This window comes from Cavia porcellus, unplaced genomic scaffold (assembly GCF_034190915.1).
Source record: "Cavia porcellus strain 051 isolate PalLab524CR breed Dunkin Hartley unplaced genomic scaffold, mCavPor4.1 scaffold_12, whole genome shotgun sequence".
Taxonomy (NCBI): Eukaryota; Metazoa; Chordata; class Mammalia; order Rodentia; family Caviidae; genus Cavia; species Cavia porcellus.
Window position 1 is genome coordinate 62,130,164 of NW_026947495.1, and position 24,628 is coordinate 62,154,791.

A 24,628-nucleotide genomic window follows, 5' to 3' on the forward strand; every position below is an offset into this window, starting at 1 on the left:
AGGAGCTGAAGCAAGAGTGACTTTGTTAATTAGACCATTCTGTGGCTACAGCAATTAGGACTGCCTGCGTCCATGGCTACTCAGGCTGGAGCACAGTCTGCAGTGGGCAGCTGCCCCTCTGCATCTCTGACTCAGCCTCATACCCTCAGCCACACACTCCCTCTTTTTCTGAGACTTGTCCAGGTCATACTCAACTCAGAGCCATTTCCTCTGCCATGCGCATGCTTCCCCTGGACACCGCGAGCTAGCCCCTTGTCACTCTTAGGCTCACTCTCCAGGTACCTCCTCAGATGGGCTTCCCTTGATAACTGTGTCTCTCGCTGTGTCCCCACAACTCTCCTTGCCATCAGCCAGCTGGCTTTTCTCAGAACCCTCATCACTACCTTACTTGATCTAAGCCATGATTCGTTTGCTGGTTTACTGTGTATTTCTCCTTTGTAGAACATAAAGTCCACGGGGACAGAGACCCTTCCTTAAACAAGCCAGCATGGTGAGCAGTCAGCAAAGGATTGTTAAATGGACAGAGGAAGCAAGCGCAGGCTGCGGGGGAGTGAAAAGGTACAGGGGTGACCACTTGGAGCCCTGGGCTCAACTTCACAGGTCAGTGGGTACTGGGCATGGCCCCCTGAAAGCCCAAAGTCAGGACAGGGCACCTTCCCTGGGGAGAAGATTCCTGGAGGAAAAGAAGTGATGATGTGAGCCTCCTTCTTCAGAAAACAGTGGGCCATTCCTCCAGCACCTGTGGCAAGCAGGGGACTGCATCTCACAGCCTGGACAGTGTTGGAGAACAGGTCAGCTGGATGATCTCTGATTCGCACTGAAGAACACATAGCACAGAGTTGGGGTTCAAAACAAAACATTTCTGATTGTGCCCTACAGAGAAGGAACTCACGTACAGAAATTCAGCTGTGTCCAGGGCTGACCTGAACATCCTGAGGTGGGAGAGCAGCACGTGAGGTTCTGGTAACTGTTTCTGCCTTCATCACAAGTTTGATTTCCAGCCCCTAAGGGCAGTAGCCCCAGACCAGCAAGCTAGTCGTAAACATGCTCCCTCTGAAGGGAATCAGAGGGCTGCCTGGACTGGGAGGCACCGCATTGGAGACTCAGAAAAATTTTTTAAAAATAAAATAAATAAAACAAAGAATGTAGTCCCTGCTAAGAGCTTTTTGGCATCCACAAGCCTACTGTCTTGATTTTGAGAGATTTTTTCCAGTAAATATTTGCAAGAAATACTCCAGATATTTATGAGGCCATTAATTCAATACTTTTAACAAGGGTTGGTAAAAGCATTTATAGATCTCTAATTACTCAAGACTTCATTTCTAGAAAAAGAAATCTCTGCTTTACAAAATTAATTTTTAAATCTTAACATCAGTGGAGGGTTAGGCAATATAGAAGTTAGGGACAAATTGAAAGGGGAGCAAGAGCCATATAACCTCTGTAAACATGCCCTTTTCAGTAATCTCCTCTCCCAGGAATCAAAGTCAGGAGTGGAGAGGGTGAGACGGAAGTAAATAAGGTCTGCAGGACTACTGGGGACCAGGGTGACAGATAAGGCTTTGCTAGTGAAGTTGTGCTTTAGGAAAAGCTACTCCTTACTGGCTTTGGGAGTAAATGTCCCAATGCAGCTTGTATACAAGTTACTGGACAACCTCCACCAGACCCTAGGGACCTCGAAGAGGAACATTTGTAACCAGGGGTTCACCTGTCAGAGAAGGAAGTAGTAAATATTTTCCCCTCTAAAGTCCTTAGCTGATGTTTCCCAAGTCAACTTTACAGAGAACCCTGCAGCTAGCCATGGACAGTTCTCATTTGAATAGGCCAGAGAGAAAGATAATAACAAACATGGAAACAAATTTCAGGAATGCATGGTCTCCACCCCCAGCCCAATGGTCTCCAGGGATAGGCAGTCAGTGCCACATTCACTTTATTAGGATTTTCCGGTAAACACCCAACCTCACTGCCACACCCTTGTGTGTGGAGTGATTCCACACACTGCCATGAAAATAACCATGCCAGAAAACATACGCAGGTTTCTTTTCTTTTTCCATTTATCACCACCAAGCTCTTCTCCTTCGGGTGAGCTCAGCAGCACAAAGTGCCTTGGATAATCTAGAAATTGCTTCCATATGCGGCACAGGAAAGAATGTCCTCACCGGCTACTTGGGAAGGAAGTGCTGGGCAGCCTCTGCTTCCTGCCAGAAAACGTCTCCCAGGCCAGAAAGAGCCTCAAGTGTTTGAGCCGAGGAGAAAAGAGGGAGCATCTCCAACTTCCCAGTTTATGGATGAGGAAACGAGGCCCATGGTCACAGACAGTGATAGAGCTGAAGAGATCATTTGGGCCCCATCCTCAACCCATGCAATGACTTTCCCTCTCCTTCCTCAAACCCTGCCTCTCTACACACACACACACACACACACACACACACACACACACACACGAATGGCTGGAAAGAATGGCCTGCAGCAGGATGGCAAGCTGTGGTCCAGAGTGCCAGGCCGAGGCCACAGGCAGTACAATGAACACAGCCTGCTTGTGACAGGGTCAGCTCTGGGGTGCTCCATTCACTGCATATGCCCACACCAAGGTCTCCAGACCCCAAGACCACTCCTTAGCTTCAGTGTCCCCTTAGTGCTGGAGTGGCCAGGACTTGGAACAAAGAATCCATTTAGGATCCAGCCAGCACCCTCTTCTCTATGGAACCCAACACAGAAACAGGGTAGCTGGAAGCTGAATCGCATCATCCTGAACTGCTAACCCGAGAGGGGGAACTCAGGGCAGTTTCAAGCAAGTGTCAATGGACAGTAAGAATGTTCTGTGTCTCCTGGGCAGCCTGCATGGTTGACTCCTCATTCCTAAGCCAGAGCCAGAGCATGCTGTCCTAACGTCCACCTATGAGTCAACCCAGGCAACCCTCAACTCTTAAAAGAATTGCTACATAGAGGACCAGGTGTGGTTTGGCAATTCTGTGTACAACCTAAGCTTTTCTGGGTTATACTTTATTAACAATATCATCAAGGATCAGAATTATTACTAGGTTAGTCACAAGTATTAGGTAACAAGATCTCCCTTCCCTTCCTGTCCCCTTTTCTCCCCTTCCTTCTCTCCCTTCCTTCCTTCATTTTGTGATGCTGAGGGTTGAACTCTGGCAGGTCACACATATGCTAAGCAAGTGCTCTACCTGTAAGCCATATCCTCAGCCCAAAGTGGTCTTTCAATAAACATCAATTACTTACACAGGAGACACAGAACTAGGAATATAACATGGCATATATCCTTGTAACATGGTTGTTCTGCCCATAGGAGACTCAGAATGAAGGAGTCTCAGGTTCCTGTATCATCCTATGCATGCTTCTGTTTCTCTATAACACATACCTAACACCATGGTAATTAAAACTCAGCCTTTGGACTATGGCAACCATGGACTACGGGCAAGCTCTGTCTTATCTGCACCAGGACAATGCACGCCAAACAAGCGAAGGTTTCCTATCTGTACAGAATTAAGACAGCCTCCTACTTGCTCCATCACCAGCACCACCTTACCAGTTTTTAATGACTGAAAGAGAGAAGAAAACTCTTCTAGGAACACAAAGCCTGTGTCACTTGATCTTCTGAGAAATCTGCCAGAGCTACTATGAGATCAGTTTCTATATGCCTGACATGTTCTTGTTTAAACTGGTATTTTTCAAACTACAAGTTGCTTCTTATTCTCTAGTCATCAAATCCCTTTAGTGGGTTCCATTCAGCTTTAAAAATAAATAGGATAGGATAGGATAGGATAGGACAGAAAATGTGTTGCATTTGGTAAACGTGGGAATTGTTTTATAAAACGTTTGCTGTTTCTGTCCATCCTCTATCGCCAGTAAAAAAGTATGTCTTTCTGTGGATATGGCAGTAAAAGTTTCCATGATTTAGTCAGCGCTTCTTTACGTGCTGGACTGCATTCACATGCAATCCCTTCTTCAGGATTGCTCAACTGGCCCCTTTCACATTTTTCATTCCAATGCAGGAACAGGGCTCTGTTCCTTTCCTTTGTTGTTTAAACTCTAAACTATGGAAAACTTCTTAGATTTACATTCTTTCTCTTAAAAATACTTTGGGAAGAGTTGAAGCGATCCTCTATCCTGTTTCCTCAGCCTCCGGAGTCTACACTGTACTAGGTTCCCTGCCTGTGGCCTCTAAATTAGGGCTGCATTTATTCCTACATTTTTGCCTTAGGCCATTTTGGTTTACCTCATGGGAAAAAAAGGGGAGGAAGTCCCCAGGCAGTCTTACGCAACAGAGTGGGTTACAGCACTCTACCCTCTGGTTCCTCCAAGCAAGCAAGCAAGCAAGCAAGCAAGCCATTACTGGTTTTGAGAAAGTTCACTGGTTAATGCTGGAGCTAGGAACTACGTCCAGGAGAAGGTGGGGGCCAGTGTAGTGCCAGCTCCCGCACACTTCTGACCACTCAGAGGGACAGCAGAAGCTGCTTTCTGCACCCCCCAGCTGTCAGGCAGTGACCTGCACCCTCCCAAGGGCCTGGTTTCCCAGGAGCTGGCTGATGTGGCACACGCAAAGGCAGCCTCAGATTGTCATTCTAATCAGGGCAAGGCAAGGAGACCAACAGACATGGGATTCAGAAACTTCTCGACTTGAATCCAAGTTTGGCTTCTAGTTTCTTGCTTCAAAGAGGTCCTACTGCTCTCTGACCAAGAGAAACACCCCTGGATTTGAGGTTGGACCCCATATCACAGCAGGTGAAAGAGCACAGGTGGCTTCATTTGACCTTCTGCTCTCAAGTTTTTTATTTTGTCCTTTTTGGGTTTGAAAAGATGAGCAGGAAGAGTCCCCATGATATAGGATCTCCAAATAAAATAAATATAATTCTCAACTGGTTACATGTCTGATATGGTAAGTTCATGTTTTCTAAAGAAAACAAAGAATAAATTCTAGGATCAAAGGAGGCTATAAGTAGGAAGTATTTATTAAGAAAAACAAGACTTCTGTCTGAAAAGGATAGAGGTGGCTCTGAGTGGCTGACCCAGGAAACCCATTTCTCAAGAATGTTTTATTGAGCAAAGCCACAAGGTGAGGCAGGTTCAAGGTGGGACAAAATTATAACCAACTAGTAAGAAAGTCACAAGTTCGGTTTGAAGTGGGACAAAAATGTGATCAAACAATAAGATTACAACAAGTATAGTTGCTTTGGTAATGCTGATTGAATGAGGATCCAATGGGGAAGAGCAAGTCACACAGCAAGCGTACGTGAAATAAACAAGGAATTTCCAAGAAGGAATGGGGTAGGGAGCTTTTGGTCCCCTACCTGAGGTGACTGATGCCTATTTAAAGTATGGGCCACTGTTGTTCACCCCTAGGGAAAGGACAGGTGTAGTCATTTCTCTTTGTCCTGAGGCCTAACTTTCAACACGCCCCTCCACCCACAACTGTCTTCTACACTGACCTCTGGAGGGCCCAGCCCTGTCTGACTGCCTGTAACACTTCTGTATAACTTAGCTCTCTATAATACCCACAGTGGGTAGGATGACAGTGAGAAGCTGACAGTGGGAAGGATGGCATGTCTCCCACCTTGGGACAGTCCACAAAGAGCACTGCTCTCCAGGAGCTGTGGAGAACTTCTTTTAAGTCTCTTCTCTGGCCTTTCGGTTCCAGTCCCCCTCAAACGCTCTTCCTTTGAGCAGGATCACGCAACAGCAGCCTGGAATTGGCTCAGGCCAATGCAGTGTCATAGCTGTCTCACCCACCCCACTGCCTGGGCCTGTTCTGAGGCCATCCGCTCCAAGGAGGGCCATGGGCATCCGATTATCTGATGAACTGACCTCCCTCCCTTCTTGCATGCGAGGATTCCTGGGCCACTGGCCTGCTAGCACAAAGGTTATCTGTACTAGATCTGTGCTTCTAAGGTTCTGAGCCCAGAAGAGGCTGTCCAGACCTTGGTGCTGGGGCTGGGATGCTGCAGGCTAAGTAAGCTTCTTCCAGGAGAGGCTTAAAGGTCCACATCCCAGCAGCATAGGAAGAGCTCTCAGTTCACTGGTCTCTCTGACCCCAAGGCTAAAATGGCAACAGCTTGCCCAGTCCAAGCTGCAGAGTAACTGCTCTTTGTGGCAGGGTTTGAGATGCATTTCTCTTTCTGGAAAGAAACTGTACATCTTCCTCTTTTCCCTGCTTCCTCACTAAACTCTGCTATAAACTGAGCCAGTGTGACTTCCGCACCTCTGAAACCATATTTGAGCCAAAGTGTGCCTCTCCCACCTGAGGCTGCCTAGAAGGCAGAGGCTGCCTGTGCAAATTCCACTGCTCAGCTGACCCTGCTCTCTACCTACATTTCCTATGTTCTGTACTGGAAGGAGGTTTATAGCTGCATCTCTCACATTTTTAAGGCTGTGTTAACCCTGTTCTTGCCAGTACAGATACAGAGAAGTCCATGTTTTACCTGTAAGTAGGGAAATCATTTATAGAATATGTTAAGAAACTGCAGTCAGGGGAAAGAGAGCTGGCCTGGAACTCAGCAGGCCCATATTCTGCCTCAATTCTGTAACTATTTGACCACAGTAGCTCTGGGTAGATGAAGTGACCTTGGGCTGTTGCTTTACCTGCCAAGGTGAAATAAGCTTCATGGGATTTTTGGCTCTAACATTCTAGCATGCTATATTTTTCAGTCAAAAAGGCTCTGCTTTTTTTTTTTCTGTTGAGCCTCATGTCCCCTTTCCACCAGCCGAGCTAGCTTATGTTATTCACTTGTTCTTGAAAATGCCATGTGACACTAGTTAACTACACTGGCCTTAGGTAGCAACTAATGCTCCAGAAGATTTGTTTTTCACTGGGGACTGCTGCAGTCTCCCGGGGTGATGGGGGTCAGATGTTAACAGGGATGGCCCACATCAAGGTTCATGTGTAAACCAAAACACCACCAAGGACCAGCTGGACCAGCAGCTGGTCTCCAGCTCACCTGTGCTGTGTTCTTCACAGTGGGTTGGCAGCCCTGAGCCCGAAGCATGCAGGACAATAGTGGAACAGAAAGCACAGGTCTCAGTCCCAGAGCACCATGTCAGTGGTCAGCTGGCTTCCTGATGAAGCAAGGCCCTGTAGGACCTTTAAAACTGAATGTCTTTCGCTGGAGAGACAGCAGATTTCACTGCTCAGAATGAGCCTGGACTGAAACTCAGCCCTGCCAAGATCACTGAGTGAAACTGAGCAAGTTGCTTAACCTCACATTCCTCACCCATAAATGGAGGCACTAACAGTGCCTGCCTCATGAGATAGCTGGGTAGGTTCAAAGTTTAAACCTGGTACATAATAAGTTATAGTTATATTATTATTGTATCATCAGGACTTGTCGAAAAATGATCACTGGAAATGTGTATACAAATAATCTACCCCCTTAGTAGGTGCCAGAGCACATGCCTATAGTTCCAGCACTTAGAAGGCTGAGGCAGGAGGATTACTGCAAGTTTGAGGTCAGCTTGGACTACATAGTGAGATCAAAGCTAGTCTGAAATACATAGTGAGATCCTATCTCAAAAAAAAAAAATTACCCTTGATTTCTATGACCTGGCTAAGAGACTGTTGAACTACACCTCTATTTATTGACCAAAAATCAATAAATAGGCAACTCCAGGGTATATAATTCATGTTACCAATGCATTCCTGAGAATTAAGTAAAAGTTTGGTAAGTTTCATAATTGCATCTTCTCATATAACTGAAAACGTGTTCTAATTCTACACCTGTTTAGTTACTGTCAATTGTTTTTAACATGTCAGAGTTCTTATAGTAGTTAACAAACACTGAAACTAAACTAAGAGATGAACGCACTAGAACACAGTTTCATTCAGCTAGTATGTGTTAGGCACCTCACATACACCAAGTACTGTGCTTGGCACTGGGGAGAAAGAGGATGAAAAGCTGCAACTTTCTGCTATCATGAAAATCTAATGGGGAGACAGATGCTTAATATACCATTAAGGTAAACCAATTGTAAGCTGGAAAGGAGTGGGGAAGGTTTTGAAGTAGGTGAGAAGATGTAAGGGGGGAATGGGCAGGACACTCCTGTCACACAGCGCCTCCTGCAAGCACCAGATGGGCATCTTCTGTTCTGAGTTTCCTAACGAGATTTTTTCCTAGTCAGCCTCTGCTGCTCAGCAGTTCTTGTGCTTCCTGGCCCCATCTAGCTGAGGGGTTTGACACCCCTGTAGAAGAAAGGGTTCCTCTCTTCATCCCCTGTACCGCTGGTGGGGATCTCCCTAAAGCTCTAAAGCACTGGTTTCTTTTCCTTACTTTACTTCTGGGCTCTGCACTCTCCCTGTCACCGGGACCATGCTCACTTTCTGTGGTAATCAGATGCAGCTGACCATGCCAGAGTTCCATCTGAGTTGGAAGTGGGAAAGCATGTTCACAACTTCATCTGCAAATGGTAGTTGGGCTCTATCAGGCATTATTCCAAGGCAGACAAGTCTGGGGAGCCTCACTGTGAGGCAGGAAGTCCCCCAGAAACACCATGTACCGGTGTGTTCGTCCAGGACCTTTCCATGCACAACTGGCCTATTAGTACCAGTATTGAGAAGCAAGGGAAGTGCAGAATTTCTGATGGCTGGCTGCTCTCCGAGATGGTCTGAGTTGGGCCAAAATAGCCACACGTTTGCTCCTCAGACTAGGAGTAAAGAATTATAAGCAAGAGATGCATTCAGTAATGGCCAGAGTCACTACCCAATGGCAGATCAAAACTGATAGTAATCACCATCATACTAAAGATTCCTCAAAATGCACAGTTCAAGTCATCTGCACATAGTATTTTGACTAGGACTGAACAAAGCATTCATTAGCAATGACCTCTGGTCACGAGCAATGACATCTGCCTTGTAAGCAACTACAAAGGCTGACACACACAGAATTACAGTCATATGTGCTTTTCCAAGGAAGTCTGGAAGCGACACTCCCTGGTTGGATGTGAAGTGTTTCTTCAAAGGAGTAAGATAGTGGTGCTTGTATGTACACACATGTGTGCATGGATCTGCATATGATACACAAGTGAAGACAATGGTCTAAGGGTGTGTACTCATATGCATCAATACTGAAGAATAAGGGTGAATATAAAGAGTTACATATACTGTAGTGAGGCAGTGTGATTTTTATTGCATTTAAGTAAAACAAAATCTGCCAGGTGTACCTGGATAGCATTGGCTCAACGTTATCTCTCTATATATTTAAAAACCCTCAGTGTAATAAAAATGTCAGTGTTTCAGCTAATGCTCTTTCTTCAGTAGGTACATGAGAAAATTTGTGTATTAATGAAGAAGTCCAAGAGTTTACTAACAATCTGATTTTTTTTGGCAGTGCTGGAGACCGAACTCTGAATCTCACACACACCAGGCAAGTGTTCTACCACTGAGCTATATCCCTAGCCCATAATTTGATCTTCATATATTATGCATGCACTATTTCAGGTAAGTGAGAAAACAGAAGACACTTTTCTCCCTTATTTTTTAAATAATCAAAAACACATAAAGTAAAACTTTAGGCTTATCAGACCTCTCTGGTTAATCAGTAGCAACGGTAATGACTGTTGTTCAGGTAGAACTTAATTCAGCAACATTAATGCACTGTTTCACCTCAGGCATCACAGATGTCCAAGCTTCTATCTTTTCCCCACTCCTGCCAATTCCTTCCTTCTAGTATGGTCCTGAGAGATCTGAACCAGATGCTGTCCAGTACCTTGCCAGTTCTGTTTTACTTATATGCAGTAAAAAATCATTCTGCCTCATAATCCGCATACACATGTCCCTAACTTGCACCTTTATTCTTCTACGTTAATGCATACAAGTGCTGTCAAGATCATCTGACTACTAGGCAACAAAGCTAGTACTAGAATACCAGTAGGCTAGCCTGCTGTGCTTTTCTCTTTACCACTCTGCCTTAGCCGAACACACCACATGAAAAGAATGATGTAAATGAGACAGTTGACAATCAGGTCTTCATTTCGAAGTGACTTACGTGTCAAGAGTTCACATTATTTGTGAGGATCACTGGGCATCCAGAACTAGGGACACAGTTAGTGTGGCAAAGGGGACATCTACTTTCAGGCATCAGCATTTAGAGCACCAAGAAGATGCAAGCTTTTGCAAATTCTAGTGCCAATTTTGTGGTCTGCAGCAAGTGAAACAGTGCCAACCCCCCAGGGCAGCATGTTCTCTCACTACGCCCAAGGTTAGCACCACGTCAGAGCCAGTCAGGCATATGGGGGCCAGTTGAGGCATAGGACACTCTGGCTAGTGGGAGCAAGAAGGTCTCTGTCCCTGGGAGTGGCCTGTGGTTTTAAGCGGTGGAGAATTCCGAGTCTGTCAGAACCGGATCACATGTAGAGACTTCAGGTCTCCAGATTTCCATCAGATCTCCTGTCCAATGTACTGACATCTCCATTAACACTGACTGCCTGGCTCATGTGAACAGGGCCACATCCTGGAAACTCACTGAGTTCTCACGGACCTTTGGGGCTTTGTGCGGGGATACATCATTCTAAGGAATCCCTTCCACCATGCCACATCAGGCTTCAGCCTCAGTCTCACCTGAGAATGTGGCACCCTCCATCCAACAATGCCTCTGGTCAGACAAGTCAGTTTGCCTGGTTGTTCTGTGGCGTCTTCCCAGCCTGAGTCCTGGGCTTGCTTCAGTCCTGGTAGTTTGGCAGGATGTACAGACTTCTTTTTCAGAGGACAATGATCTAGACATTTCAGCCTCATTCAGGGGACCTGGACCTTACAAAATATGTTATTTTTTAAACAAAATGTTCCTTTATGAGTCTTCCTAGCCCTTAAGATGTTAATATTAAAAAATAGAGTAATATTTTGTTGTGGTAATTATCAATGACTTGCAGAGTTTATTAATTTTCAGTTCCAACTTCTGCTGCCTAAACAGAATCTTTTTGCCATCTGTGTCAGGTTAGTTACAAAGCTATGTTATTATTCTGGGCTACACAATGTTGGCCTGACCTTCCCAAACACAAGAAATTCTGCTGATTGATTTAGTTATTATGTTCTTAGAAACGACTCTAGTTGTACAGCTGTTTCTTATTAGTCAATGTACTGCTGCAGCTATATACAAATAATTTTATAATGAACTCAGTAACTCCAAGGACATGAGACGTGGAATCCAGTCTCATCTCCCAGAAAAATAAGCAGGATCCATGAGGACAGGGGCTTTCAACCACAGGCCAGGTCTAAATTCCTATCTCCTGCGATTCATTTTTTCCTGTGTGTAATTCAACAGAACTTATAACTAATGCTCTCAAAGAACCTTTGTGTTCAGACTTTAGGATTCAAGAAGGAAACCTAATTAGCTCTGCAGGCTTACTCCTAAAATTTCCCATCTTTGTATTTTGTAAGCTTCTGTTTTTCCCATTAAAACATTTATATTTCCTGAGACATCTTAAATATTACACTTTTAGAAGGGGAAATTGGGATTGAAAGGTCTGTATTTACTTTATTGTAAATAGAAATCAAGTGTTTTGTTTCATTTCAATACAGAACAATTAAGCTCTGTGAGCTTAGATACATGTTTTTCTTTTCTAGGAAAACAATCATGTACATTAGAAAAATTAAGAAAAAGAAAGGGCATGAATAGTTTGAATGACTGAATTTTTTTTTTAAAGGTAGAGATAATGACGTGTTCCCTAAAGAAATCATTTGAAACAAACCGAGGGAAAACAGATTAGAAAGTTTATGCTTCTAAATGAATTATGCTGGCAAGGATGTGGGGAAACATATTTTCAAATAGTGTTAGAGAGACTGTGAATTACTACAGCTTTTGGAAAGTAATACCACTTTGGGGACTCTTGACAGAAATGAAAGCTTCTGTATTTTAGAATGTTCCTACACACACAGAGCTATGTTCTACTGTAGTAGAAAAAACTTGAAACAACATGAATGGTTAAATAACTTATGGAATATTAAGTGTCTGTGACATTAGTGAGTTTTTTTAATCTGGAGAGAATGTTTATGATGCTTTATTGTATTAAAAAAATTGTAGCCTCAGGCTGGGAGTGTACCTCATAGGGGAGACCTTGCCTAGCATGTATGAGGCCTTAGGTTCAATTCCCAAAATCAAAAAGGGGAAAAAAAATGATAGCATAGTGCACAGAAATTTTTAATACTAGAAGCTATATGTGCATAATATATTTATAAACAGTTACATAAGCAAACAAGGTGATAGAACTGATAATACTATCTTGTGGTGTATTTTAGGAATACAGGAGGAAAAATACTTATTCACACCAAACGTGATGGTGCATGCCTATACTCTCAGTATGTGGGAGGAGGAGGCAAGAGGACTGCCTCAAGTTCAACGCCAGCCTGGGCTACATTGTGAATTCAAGGCTAGCTTGAACTACATAGCGAGACAGTGCTTTAAAAAAGAGAGCTGGGGGTGGAGGCACATGTCTGTGATTCCAGCACTAGAGAGGCTGGGACGGGAGGCTACTGTGAGTTCCAGGCCAGCCTGGGCTACAAAGAGTTCAAGAACAGCCTGAACTACATAGCAAGAACTTGCCTCAAGAAAAAAAAAAAGATAAATTAACTTTTTCTTTATATATTTCCACCACTTTATCTTTTTATAGCAGCCACATACTTTTATAATCTAAGTTTAAAACTACAATATAATTTTTAAGAAGCGGTAGAATCACATTTTCTTAGTTACTTTCTCATTGCTGAGACAAAATGCCTGACAACCAAAGTTAAACTAAGAAAAATCTAACTGGCTCAGTTTATAGAGGTTTCATTTCATAGTTGGCGGGTGGTAAGGCAGGGTGGCATCTAGGGGGGCACTGCAGAGCAGGCAGGCTGGCAGAAAGCAGCAAGTGACAAGCAACCACAGTAGCCCTCTTTCTTGTCCTTATGTTTCAGTTCCTTAGAGTGAGCAGCACTCACATCCAGGGAGTCCTTGCAACTCCAGAACTACAGGGAAACCAAGCAGTGGACTATTTACTAATCACAAACGTTTGATCCCAGCATCACATGCTCTAAGTCCACTCACCTCTGAAAAAAGCCCCACCAATGACCACATGAGGCTTTGGGGGGACATCTAGGTACAAGTCGTACCACATATTTTCAGCAAAAACAAAGCAGCAATAAATTACAAATACTGAACACCTATCCTGATGCTTAAGAAACTGCAAGAGACATGTTGTTTTGCCATAGAAAATTAGAGATGATGTCTGAGAATTCTGTATAGAAATGAATTTCATAGTTAAAATACCATAAATCCATTCTTGCTATTCTTTAACCAAGTGAGTTTTTTTCTTTTACTCCTAGCTCCTCATGAAAAAAGAGAAGTTTAAGGGAAGAGTGGTTATGATGTCTAAATAATGGAGTTCTAGTCTTGAAATCATGTAAAATCTTACTGAAACCTGGCCTCAATTTTTTTTTTTTTTTTTTTTTTGTACCAAGGATCAAACTCATGACCTCACACTTGCCAGGCAGGTGCTTACATTGCTGAGCTAAATCTCCAGCCTTCCAGCCTCAATTTGAACAATTTTGTACTTGTCTCAACATGTGAGGCTTAAAGCGGTAAAGCTAGGGAAAGAACGGTGTAAAACTTTACTCAGAAAATCCAAGATTACTTAAACTGACACTCTAGGTTGTGTTTAAAACTACACATGGCAACCAAATGCTGGGCTCTTAATGGACAAGCATAGGCCCTGCTTAAAGTAAACTGCTTCTTGCTTTTCCAAAAAAAGAATATTCTTTGCCTTTTTCTAGGCCCTCAAAAACCTAATTTGACATTTTAGTACCTTTCGAATGCTTGTTCTGCTGCACCTCAGCCTGTTTTCTGAGACCTAGGAAAGAAAACCGTCTTGGTTAGACCCCTCCTCCCATCCATCCCATGGCCCTTTCTGGAAGTCACAGCATACCTATGTGCTGCATATGGGGTGTGGTTCTGTTTAAGAGCTATCCAGTTTTATGCTCTGTATTTCCGGGCCAATCTGTCCCCACTGCTTAACTGTCCATCTTATAACACAAGACTATTGCAGTCAAAATGCTGGTGTCAGCAATATGCTCAGAAAATAAATGGGTAGGGGACTTGTTTTCTCAGGGTCTTTAAGGTCTAATGTAACAGTTCCATAACTTTCAAAATCTTTTCTTCTGGAAGAGGGGAAGTCTTGATGTTTCTTGAACAATGTTTGATACATGTTCAACATTTCAATATTGCATAGCTCTAAGATTTCTCTCTTGGACTCTTCCAAGCCTAACTTCTTTAGCCAATATTCATGATCTCTTGCATGTGCCAAGAGAAAAATGCATGGCGAGTTTCAGGAATGGACTATGGTGACGTCATATCAAATAATTAAAAAGCAAGAAATTCAACCAACTGCTTTCATTTGGCTTAAATAGTATCAACTAATAAATAACAACATTTATTTAGTCATCAAATAAATGGCAGGTTGATCATCATTAGAGCTAACTGATAAGCTGACAGTCACTGAACTAGCAGTGTCTAATGGGTACTTGCACCAACAACAGTGGATGAGTTAAGTATATCCCTACATAAGAATGCTACACAGCTGTTTAAAATAGTATTTAGGATAGGAGCTGGGATATAGCTCAGTCATACAGAGTATGCTTAGCATGCACAAGGTCCTGAGTTCAATCCCCAACAAGAAAATAATGATAATAATGATAATAATCATTATAATGTGGTAGCAGAATGTTCAAGAAAGCAAGCAAAATACAAACATTTTCTATACAGACAACTTCAACTATGTGAGAACAGAGGGTAGGCTGCAGGAGGGAGAGCAGGAGGAATCTAATCAAACTGTGTTTAGCTGCTACAGGTTTACAAGATTTATACATTATATATATTTAAAGTGATCATTCTGAGAACATGTAAGTAAATGTAAAAGTGATCATTCTGAGAACATGTAAGTAAATGTAAACATACATGTAATTTTAAAGGATCATGTATTACCTATGTGAAAAAATATAAAAGATACACAACTATAACTATAACTGACTCCCCGGGCCCAGAAATGTATTTAGCTCTAAATTTTCCGTTTCATTCACCATTTCCTTCCTGCTGCAGATGCCTTTCCTGGCAGAGTGCTTATCCCTCACACACAAGGGAGCCTGGGGGAGCGGGGGGGGGGGAGGCTGCTGTCCTTCAATTCTGCTTAAACTTCTTTCTCTGGGTACGCAACCTTTTCTCAGCCAAAAAAAAAAAAAAAAAAAAAAAAGGATACAAAACCCAGGGACCGAAGAGGCTCAATCCTCATTCATGTAAAAGTGAACCAGATGTAGGTATTAGTCTAGAAAACATCACTTCATAGGTTCCGTAACAATGATTTCCACCTTTCCTACAAGTCCTAGTCTTTACCACAAAATCCTATTCTTTTATTTGTAGAATTACTGTTAGTAAGCCTAAATATATGAATAAAGATGTTACATTATATTGTGCTTATCCGACAGGATGACCTGGACAATGATCCAGGGTGGGAAATATAAAAAGGAACAGTCACCACTAAGTGCTACCTACCATGTTTCTTCAAGGTAGCCCACCCTATGCTGTACGGTGTTTTGTTTTGTTCTCTCTTTTCCCCACTTTTACTTTCCCAGACTCACTCTGAAGAGGCTGTTTTTTCTCCTACTTTTAATAAATGTGAAATTTTGCCATTGTTTAAAAAAAAAAGTCCCCTGACTCCTAGCCACAAGAAACAGTGTGGACTTCGACTTGGTTACCTGTCGGGCTCAGGCACTACACCCAAGCCCAAAGCAGCGTGCCCTGGGACAGGCAGTCTCATCCATCTGTCACCCACCCCTACCTGGATGCCCGCTGCTTGTGTGACGGCTGCAACATATTAACCTCATATTTCTTGGTGCCAAAAGCTAGGGAAGTGATACAGCTTGCCTTTGCCTCCTTGTCCTTAACCTGTCCTGAGAACCCCAGGAGCAGGTTCCACTGGGTAAGCACATCTTTCAGCTGCAGGACCCCAGTTCTACACCTCTTCTCTGTGAGTATTCTCTTTCTCCAGGCTACAAGACACGACTGATATGAAACATCTGATAAACTGGACAGTTCAGGATGGATTTACATATTTTAAAAAAGCAGCTCCTAGCTTGAGGTTCTTTTTACCAACAGTCTTTTATAAACAAATACTGATAATACTAATAATAATAATATCCCAAATTATCAAGCAGCAGCAGTGGTGCAGACAATCTGTCAAGTGACCCACATACATGACTACATCTAAGCCTCATTACAATCCTTTGAGGTAGAGGTTGCTGTTGTTTTACAGGTAGAAAAATAAAGGCTTTGGGGTAGGTGCTGGACTATAGCTCATTGGTAGAGTGCTTGTTCAGCATACATGAGGCTCTAGGTTTGATCTCCAACATGGGGGGGGGGTTAAGAGAGAGTGAGAGAGATAGAGAGCTCAGATATGTCCTGTGCTATAACCATCAGGTAACCCTGCAATCAGCAGCACACTAGCATCACCTAGGGCTCTCAGAAACTAGACTCCTGGGCTTTGCCCCATACTTCCAGAATAAGCCTTGATAAGCTTCTGCTCATAACCATGGCTGAAGACCAGCATACTTTAATACTAGTCTATGTGTGTTAAGCAGACAGCCTTACTTAATTAACTGAAGGTATTCCAGGACCTTTGGTGAGCCTAGAGACTCTTATTATTCAAAAGTATACAAGAGACAGTTAATTATTTCAACCTGGCCATAATACCTGCAGGGTGCAAGGAACTACAAATGTCAGAGCTGGGCAACATAAGGAGGCAAGTGAGAAGGTTCTCCTTTGCCACAGGGAAGCGAAACTTCAAGTGTCCCTCGATTGGAGCTGAGACAATAAACACAATCTAAATGTGCCCATTAATCTTCCTGTGCTCGACACAGAGTGAATAGTAAATATTTGTTACATAGACAAACCAATGATGGATTGACTTCCTCCAGCAGGAATTAATTTCACTATCCTCAAAATTCCACGGATCCGATCTGCACCTTGCTCACTTTATTTACCACATTCTGTCTTGCATTCCTGCTGTCTGAAACCGTCTCATCTCTACCAGAAGTAAGTGTGCAGGGCCAGATGCCATCTCTCTCTCTTAGACAGGTCTCCTGCTTCCCCTAGCACAGAGCACAGTTACAACCTCTAGCAGAGGTCTTCAGTGCTCAGTATCTGACTTGACTGCATGGAACTGCGACCTAGTTCACATCTGTGATCCCAGCTAGTCACAAGGCATGAATGAGCCCACCAAACCTTTGAGAACCATCGCCCAGTTGTGTATTGCAGGGAAACAGCAGCACATGACCTCCAGGTGGAAGTCATTAGGAATCTGGTAGACCACATTAGAGGCCAGCCTTAGGAAGACCACAGCTTTGGGAGGTAGAATTCCAGATGCTTGGAAATAAAAAAGTTACAGTTGACAAATTTTAAAAATGCTTTCATTTAGTTTTGTCCCCTGGTTAGGCTGTGGAAGCCACATGTTCCAAAATTATAACCATAGTTAGAAACACCTTGAAAGACCAAAGACAATGACACAGATCCAATAACACATGCTATCCACAAATAAAACTCAGAGCTGCCAGGGGCAGTCAATTTAAAAGAATACGTCTTCCCTTGACCACCAATCCCCTTTCAGCTCTTTGCTCTTCAGCTTGGTGCCACATATTTCACAGTACCTGGGGGCCCTTCCACCAAGTTACTTTTTGCTGCTTTTCATCCCATTGCCCTCTTGAGCCTGGCACCTTGTGATGAAGGAAGCTCAGGGATTACTGAATGCAGTAAGTGAGGCTCAGGTTGCCTGACATACTTGAAGGCACTAGAAAGTGGCTAAACATGCAGCAGACATTTATTTGTGGACAAATGAAGAAGGCAAGAATCCCTCCAACGAGAAATAAACCCAGGTCTCTCTGTCACAGAATTTCAAATCTATTTGATCTGCATCACACAACGTAAAAGAGTTCATGTGCTTCTCTAAAGAAAAGCTGTGGCAGGGGTCAGATAGGTTCCCAAGGAAGACAAGGCTATGAGGTGTTTTAAGGTCATCCACAAAGCCTTCTCTGCACCCTGTGGTAAGAAGCTGTCACAGGTGCTCTGGGATTTGTAGAATGCCACCCCTCCAGGTCCCTGAGAAACTAAACCTGTGGAGACACAGGCAGGTAAGTACTCAGGGCAAGAAGACGGCAGTGTTGTGAGCAATGTAAGAGAGATTAAAATGCCGAGCGCTGATAGTGTATTCCGGGATTTCTCACTGTACGAAGTCAAAAGGCAATTTACAAACTCAAATAGAAAATTTCTTGGTCTTACTTTGTCCATTATAGAAATGGGCATTTTTGAGGTGGCAAAATCTACCAATGACACAAAATAAAGCTGCAGTATTGTTTGAAATTGCTTTGGAATACTAGCGTGGGGCGAGGGTTAACAGCCATCTAGGACGTGAATCTGCCCCCAGTTCTTGCAGCTGCCCTGCACCGGGACCTGGAATCTGAAGGCAGCCAGGGAGTGGGGAGGGGTTAGAGGAGTAGGGTGGCCCCAGATCCAGGCGGCAGAAATGAGGACTCTCAGTAAAGGGGACCAAGTCCGCTCACTCACTGCTCCAACCTGAGAGGCTCCCCAGAGCGCTGAGATAAGGCCAGGAGCCCACAGCCCGGGGTGGTAGTCCCTGGGGATTAAGCAGGACAGGAAAACCTCGCCAGGCTGGGTTCCACGCCCATTCACATCCTTTGTTAATCTCGGAATTCAGAGTCTAGCCACAGACTGAGGATCTGGGTCACTTCTACTGAGTCAACCGGTTTCGCTTACACTTACAACTTTCTTAAACAGTTCTTTAAAAAGTATACGCATTGAAAAAGGAAAGGAGAGCGAGACTGAAAGGAAGCTGTGTGGAGATCCGGAGGTCCCTAGAGGAAAAAGCGCCAGTGGAGACCTGCCATGTCTCTAAGGGCAGCGCGGTCTAGTGCACTAGTCTACGCGGGCCACAGTTCGGGCTGTCCGGGGTCATCGGGAGAGGCTCTCTCGGAAGCCCAGATTCGGGAAGGGCGCGCTTCCCTCTCCTGGGAAGCCGAGGCGGTGCCCAAGCCGCATCTGGCCCCGCGGGTGTCCAGAAGTCCCCCAACGCCCAGGTCGGGTGTGGCTGTGGCCCCGGGGCACCGTCCCGCGCCGCCGCCACCTCGTCCCGAGCCCCGGCCCTTCCTCCTGGTCGCCTGGAGCAGCCGGTACGCGCGGGCCGCTGGCCGGGACCGCGCCCTCCCGAGGCCAGGGGACGCGGCCTCGCCATCCCGGCCGCCCGGCCGGCCGTGCATCCCGGCGCCTGGCACCCGGGTCCCGCCGTCGAGCCCCGCCGCTCCCCGAGTCCCCCGCACCCGGGGCCCGGACCGGGCGCGTCCCAGGCGGCGGCGGCGGCGCGTCCTTACCGCGCAGCGACTTCGGGCGGCTCCTCCGGCCCGCGGCGCGCCGAGCATGTTTCCGCGAAACTTCGGCGGGTCCGCGGGGCTGAGCCGGGCGGGCAGGAACCGCGCTCGGCGCCGGAGGCTGCGACCATCCGGGAACTTGGCCGGGCCGGGAGCCCTCCCTCCCGCGGCCCGCGCCCCCCTGCAGACGCCGCGCCCTCGCCCTCCGCGCGCGCCCCGAGCTCCCGCCCCCGCCCGGCCCCGCCGAACCGCACGGCGGACCCGGGGCACCGGAGAGCCGGGTGCGCGCTCTGCTTGTCCCCCGCTGTCCCCGGGCGCTGGCAGAGGAGCAGGACCTGGAAAGGGTGTTTGGTCTCCGGCGCCCGGCTACAAGGATCCCCCTTCTCCCACGCAGAGGGGAAGCCCTTTCCCATCGCCTTCCTCCACGCTGTCCAACAAGGGGGTCCTATTTTAAGACCCCTTAAATTCGAGTGCATTTAAAAGACGTGTTTATAAATAGAGTGGAACCCGCAGAGGCCCAAGGTCTCACACATCTCATTGCTCACCCCTATGTAGGGACAACGCGTCACCGCCGCTGCAGCTGCTGCTCCTCTGGACAGAGGCCTTTCCAAACTCCTGTCGGCTGGAATTCTTAGAGTAGTTTTGCTTTTGCAGCAAATGGGGATGGATTGATTTGTCAGCAGCCGCCCACATCCTAAATCCGATAAGATCAACAGCAAACATTTGGAGAAAGCACAGGCTCTGCTCTCACCAGCTCTGTAAGTCTCCAAGGGAAGTTAGCATTATGACCGCAGGTATTAGAATGTGTACTTGAAAGGGCAAGCCGTGGTCAGTATAGTAACCATTGATGCATAATGTGAAAATCCCAAGGCTGTCCACCTCTGTGGGTAGACGCAGACAAGGTGGGGATAGATGCACCTCAGGATAGGCGGTCCATGCTGAGGAGCCCTTGATTTGAAGCGCATTCCGCTCCTGAACCTTCTCACGGAACCCTAAGATCTTGGCACTGCATGTATTTTAACACATACAATAGCTCTTCTGGGAAAGACATTTAGTGACATGGGTCAGCTCTTCCCACTGGCAGTTTTTTGTCCCTAAGTGTGTTTTTCTTTTTAAGGTTCATTGTGTATTTCCATTTCTTTTAAAGTGATTTTTGGGGTACTATACACATATCCTATTTTATGTAAAATGCAGACAGTGATTTCACATATGTGTATAAATATGTGATTCCAGACTTTAAAACATATCAGTAGCACTTATTATGGTATTGTGCCAAATTTAAACCAAGAACCACCTGATTTCCTTAGTAGCCTTCTAAGCCTCAGTTGTTGCTTGGGGTAAATCAGGACAGCACGTTTCTATCTCCTAATACTGTTGTGAGGACTCAAAGGGATAATCTCTCTAAAAATGGGCATAGCAGTGTATTCGCTGGATAAGAACACTCTTGAATTCATGTCTCTTGGGAATCTGGTATTGATTTAGTATTAATCCACACGGAAGAAAACTAAGAAGGTGCATGATTCGAATGTCCCCACTAAAACTCACATTGAGATTTAATGTCTTTTGTGAGGTCCTAAGAGGAAGGACATTTAAGAAGTGACTAGGTCATTATTAGTTTAATTCATTTGAGAATTAGTCAATTAATGGTTTAGTGGGCTATCTTGAGAGTGGACCTGTTAGACAAGTTTCTGTTCACAGACCTGCCACATGATGCCAGGACCCAGCAGAATGGCCTTAGCAGATGCAGCCCCTTCCCTTGATTTTCAGCCTCTCAGCCTCCAGAACTGTGAGTTCAGCAAACTTTTATTCTTTATAAATTATCCAGTCTACACTTATCCAGTTTACACTTATAGTAACAGAAAACAGACTAATGCAGAAGGTAAAATATATATTCCTTGTCATTTCACCACTGAAAAAATAATAAATAAATGGCCTTCTGAATTTTCCACTGTTTTAATCCCTCCTAAGGTCAATAATTAGTTGTGTAGAGTGCCCCAGGCTCTTTCCCTTCAAACCTTAACATTTCTTTCAATAAGGTTAAAACCCAAATAGAATTTTATCAATGATAAGTTCTTGGTTTTAATATGTGTTCTGCGGTCATGCAGGAGGTTAATATAAGGGGAAGGTGGGTGAAATGCATGTGAAAACATTTTTATGTTTTCTTTCTTTTGAAGTTTGTAAGTTCTTTTGTAAGTTTGAAATTATTTCCAATTGAAAAGTTTAAAAAGTTATAGATGAAAAGTGTCAGAGCTTGAGCTTCTAAAACAAATCTTTTGTTCCTTTGTGTGATGCTAAATTATATCTTAAATAAAGGTTTCAAATATACCAGTAGGCAGAGATCTTAATGCTAAACCTTTGCGGTCATGCATATTTTGATATGAATGAGGTAATAAAAAATGCTTGAAGCTAGGCCATAAATGTTACAGTGATTTTGGTAAAGAGAGAGGAAGGAAGGAAGGAAATAGAAGGATGTTGAGACTGGCAAAACTAAGATACATTTTTCCAAAGCACAATGTTGTTAAATGCAGGTGGTTTTACCAGGGCTTATTATGTTTCAACTTTTAATTTTTGACTTTGCAGTGGTGTGGCTATTCATATATGGTGCAGTACTTTTATGACTGGGCAATAACTGGGAATGGAAAAAGTGCATAGGAACCGATACTCCTCAGTGTTCTGTGATGCTAAGCTGTGAAGTTCAGTAGGTAGGCTAGGGGCAATAAATGCATCTGCAACTTCAGATGTGTTTGAATTTTACCCAGTTAATCAGACCCTGAGCCGTTTATAAATCAAGGACCATCTGTACATACATCTGCCTTCCAACTCATAACTGCTCACTCTGACCTGTACTAGTTCAGGGGTACTTCAGAATTCCCCTCTTATAACAATGACTTGTGCAGAGAGCCAGAGGGAACTTCCCGCCTCCTGATAGAATTCTCACAGCAACCTTGTGAAATAGTTATTTGTCTCCTTTTAGGCACGAGCAAGCTATGCCTTAGAGAGTGCAGGTAACCTAACCCAATATCACTCCACTTCTAAATGTCTATGTCCAGATCAGTCTGAGGCTACCTCCTTAGCCCCAGCAGCCATGCCACACTGTCTCTTGACTTTACCTCCTTGTTTATGCCACCCTGACCTTCTGCTGGTGTGAATGACATAAACTGATTAATATCCAGATTCCTTGATGCCAAAAAATGAAAGAAGAAAATACTATTATTTACCTTTGTAAAGAATTGTTGGCACTCAGGCAGATGTGCCTGAAGGCTCTGTGTTCTGGACTCTTCAGAGCTAGAGCAGAGAGTATGGTGTGAGACCAGAGCACCATGCCAGGCGGGAGGTTCTGTGCTGTCAGGGCGTGTAGGGAGGAAAGGGTCCACAGGCGGTCTGCACTTGGGGGTTCTCAACATATATCTAATAGCTGTAACCAGAACTAAAAGGATCGAGCTCTTGAAAACTGAATACTTGATGTATTTATACCATATCTGATTCCAAAAAAGTCTTAAGATAGTAAGAATTAAATATGATAAAATCTAAACTTCATTGTGGAATAGCAAACAATATTTTCACTCTCTATCATTTTCTTTCCTTACTAAAAATGTCTTCTCGTTCTAAACAATTCATATATTCATCAGCCCAAAATATAGAAAGTAAAAGTTGCCTGTAATCCCATACACCGGAGAGAACCACTATCAATGGCAGGATGCAGACTCTTCTCCATGTTTTTTTTTTCTATGAATTGTTACTTTTTTTAAAAAGTCAAAAAAAATTTAATGAAAGCAAGGTAAATAGGATCAGCCAACATCTTCAGTTAATGTACTGTGTTAGTTTTCTGTTGCTGTGTAATAAACTACCATAAATCTGCCCATTCAGAACAATATCCACTTAACTATTTCAGGGCTCTGTAGAAGTCTGAACACGGTATCACTGGGTTTTCGGTTCCAGGTATGACAGGCCAGGGTGCTCTTGACTACAGGCAGTGGGGAGGGGTCCACGTACAGCATTACTCAGGTCACCAGCAGTGTTGAGTTCCTTTCAGTGTGGGACTCAAGGTACCTGGTTTTTTGCTGACTGTTTGCTGGGATGCTGCTCTCCAAGCTGAGAGGCCCCCACATTTCTGACCCCATGACTTTTCTCCATCTTCAAAGCCAACAGTGGAGAATCTGCTCATACCAAATCCCTTTCATACTTCTAGTCTCTTTTGCCAAGAGGAGGCCAATCCCTCATAAGACTTCAGCTGATGACCTTAACCCCGTTGAAGATAACCTCCCTATCTTAATCCTAATGACATCATCCTTTCATGGCAGCATCTAGGTTAGGACTTGGTTGAACAACTGGGAGAAAGTGTGTGTACACTAAGGGATGTGTGGGAAGCCGCCTATGATGGCGCCCATTTCCTGCTTCCGGGTTCTTCCCGGCCTGAACAAGCCCGCCAAATTGTCATATCTGCCCAGTTACCCGTGACGCTAGCCTATCAGCTTGTTAGGCGCGCTTCTCTGTGATTGGATACTGCTTCCCCTTATAAGAGGTTGTTCCTGCCCCCAACGGGCAGAAGAGGAACCAACGTTGAGGGTGGCGGACCTTGTTAGGTCCGGTTCGCTGTACGCAATAAAGTTTGAGAGCTGATCCTGCTCGAGTTTGGCCTCCTGTCTCCCGCGGCTCCGGTCATCTGGTGGCCCGTACGGGGAAAAAGGTAAAAGACTCAGCGACGTGCCTCTTCGGCCGGGAGGTGCGATTGCTGTTGCCTGCAGTACGACGGAGGACCTGGCCCAATAACAACGGAAGGCCACGAGCGCCTCTTCTCTTCACCCTGATCAGCTACGTGAGATACAGCGGTTCCCGGGACAGGTGAGTACTGGGTCACCTGGGTTGGGTGGACGCACCTAACAGATTTTGAGCGCCACACGAGTGGACGCCGGTTTTTTTTTCTTTTCTTTTCCCTTTGCATCTGTTTTGCTTTCGCTTCCCTAATACAGCCCGACAGGCTTTTGATAGAGCTCGATTGGAATGCTCAGAGGAGCCCGGAGCCACTGCCGATTGTGGGTCTCCGGAGGACCCTCAGGGCTCTAATTCTGATTCTGATTCGGAAGGTTCAGAAGAGGAGGTTGTCTTCGCTAAACAGGACCCTCCTGCACAGCTTAAAGAGGAATTCAGGGCTCGGGAAGATAAAAAGGGGAACCAAACACCACCCTGCCCGAGCTACTCCGCCTTACGGGAGGAGCTTAAGCCCTTCCG

At 44.8% G+C, this 24,628-nt stretch overlaps 1 protein-coding gene across 1 annotated transcript in view; it reads right to left on the reverse strand.

Annotated features, from left to right (window-relative positions):
• Window positions 1–19,543, reverse strand: part of Wipf1 (WAS/WASL interacting protein family member 1) — a 110,710-nt gene extending 91,167 nt beyond the window's left edge. Inside the window, exon 1 of the mRNA XM_063259329.1 lies at window positions 19,403–19,543. The gene's annotated coding sequence lies outside the window, so the exon portion shown is untranslated. The remainder of the gene's footprint in view (window positions 1–19,402) is intronic.
• Window positions 19,544–24,628: the final 5,085 nt, after the last annotated feature.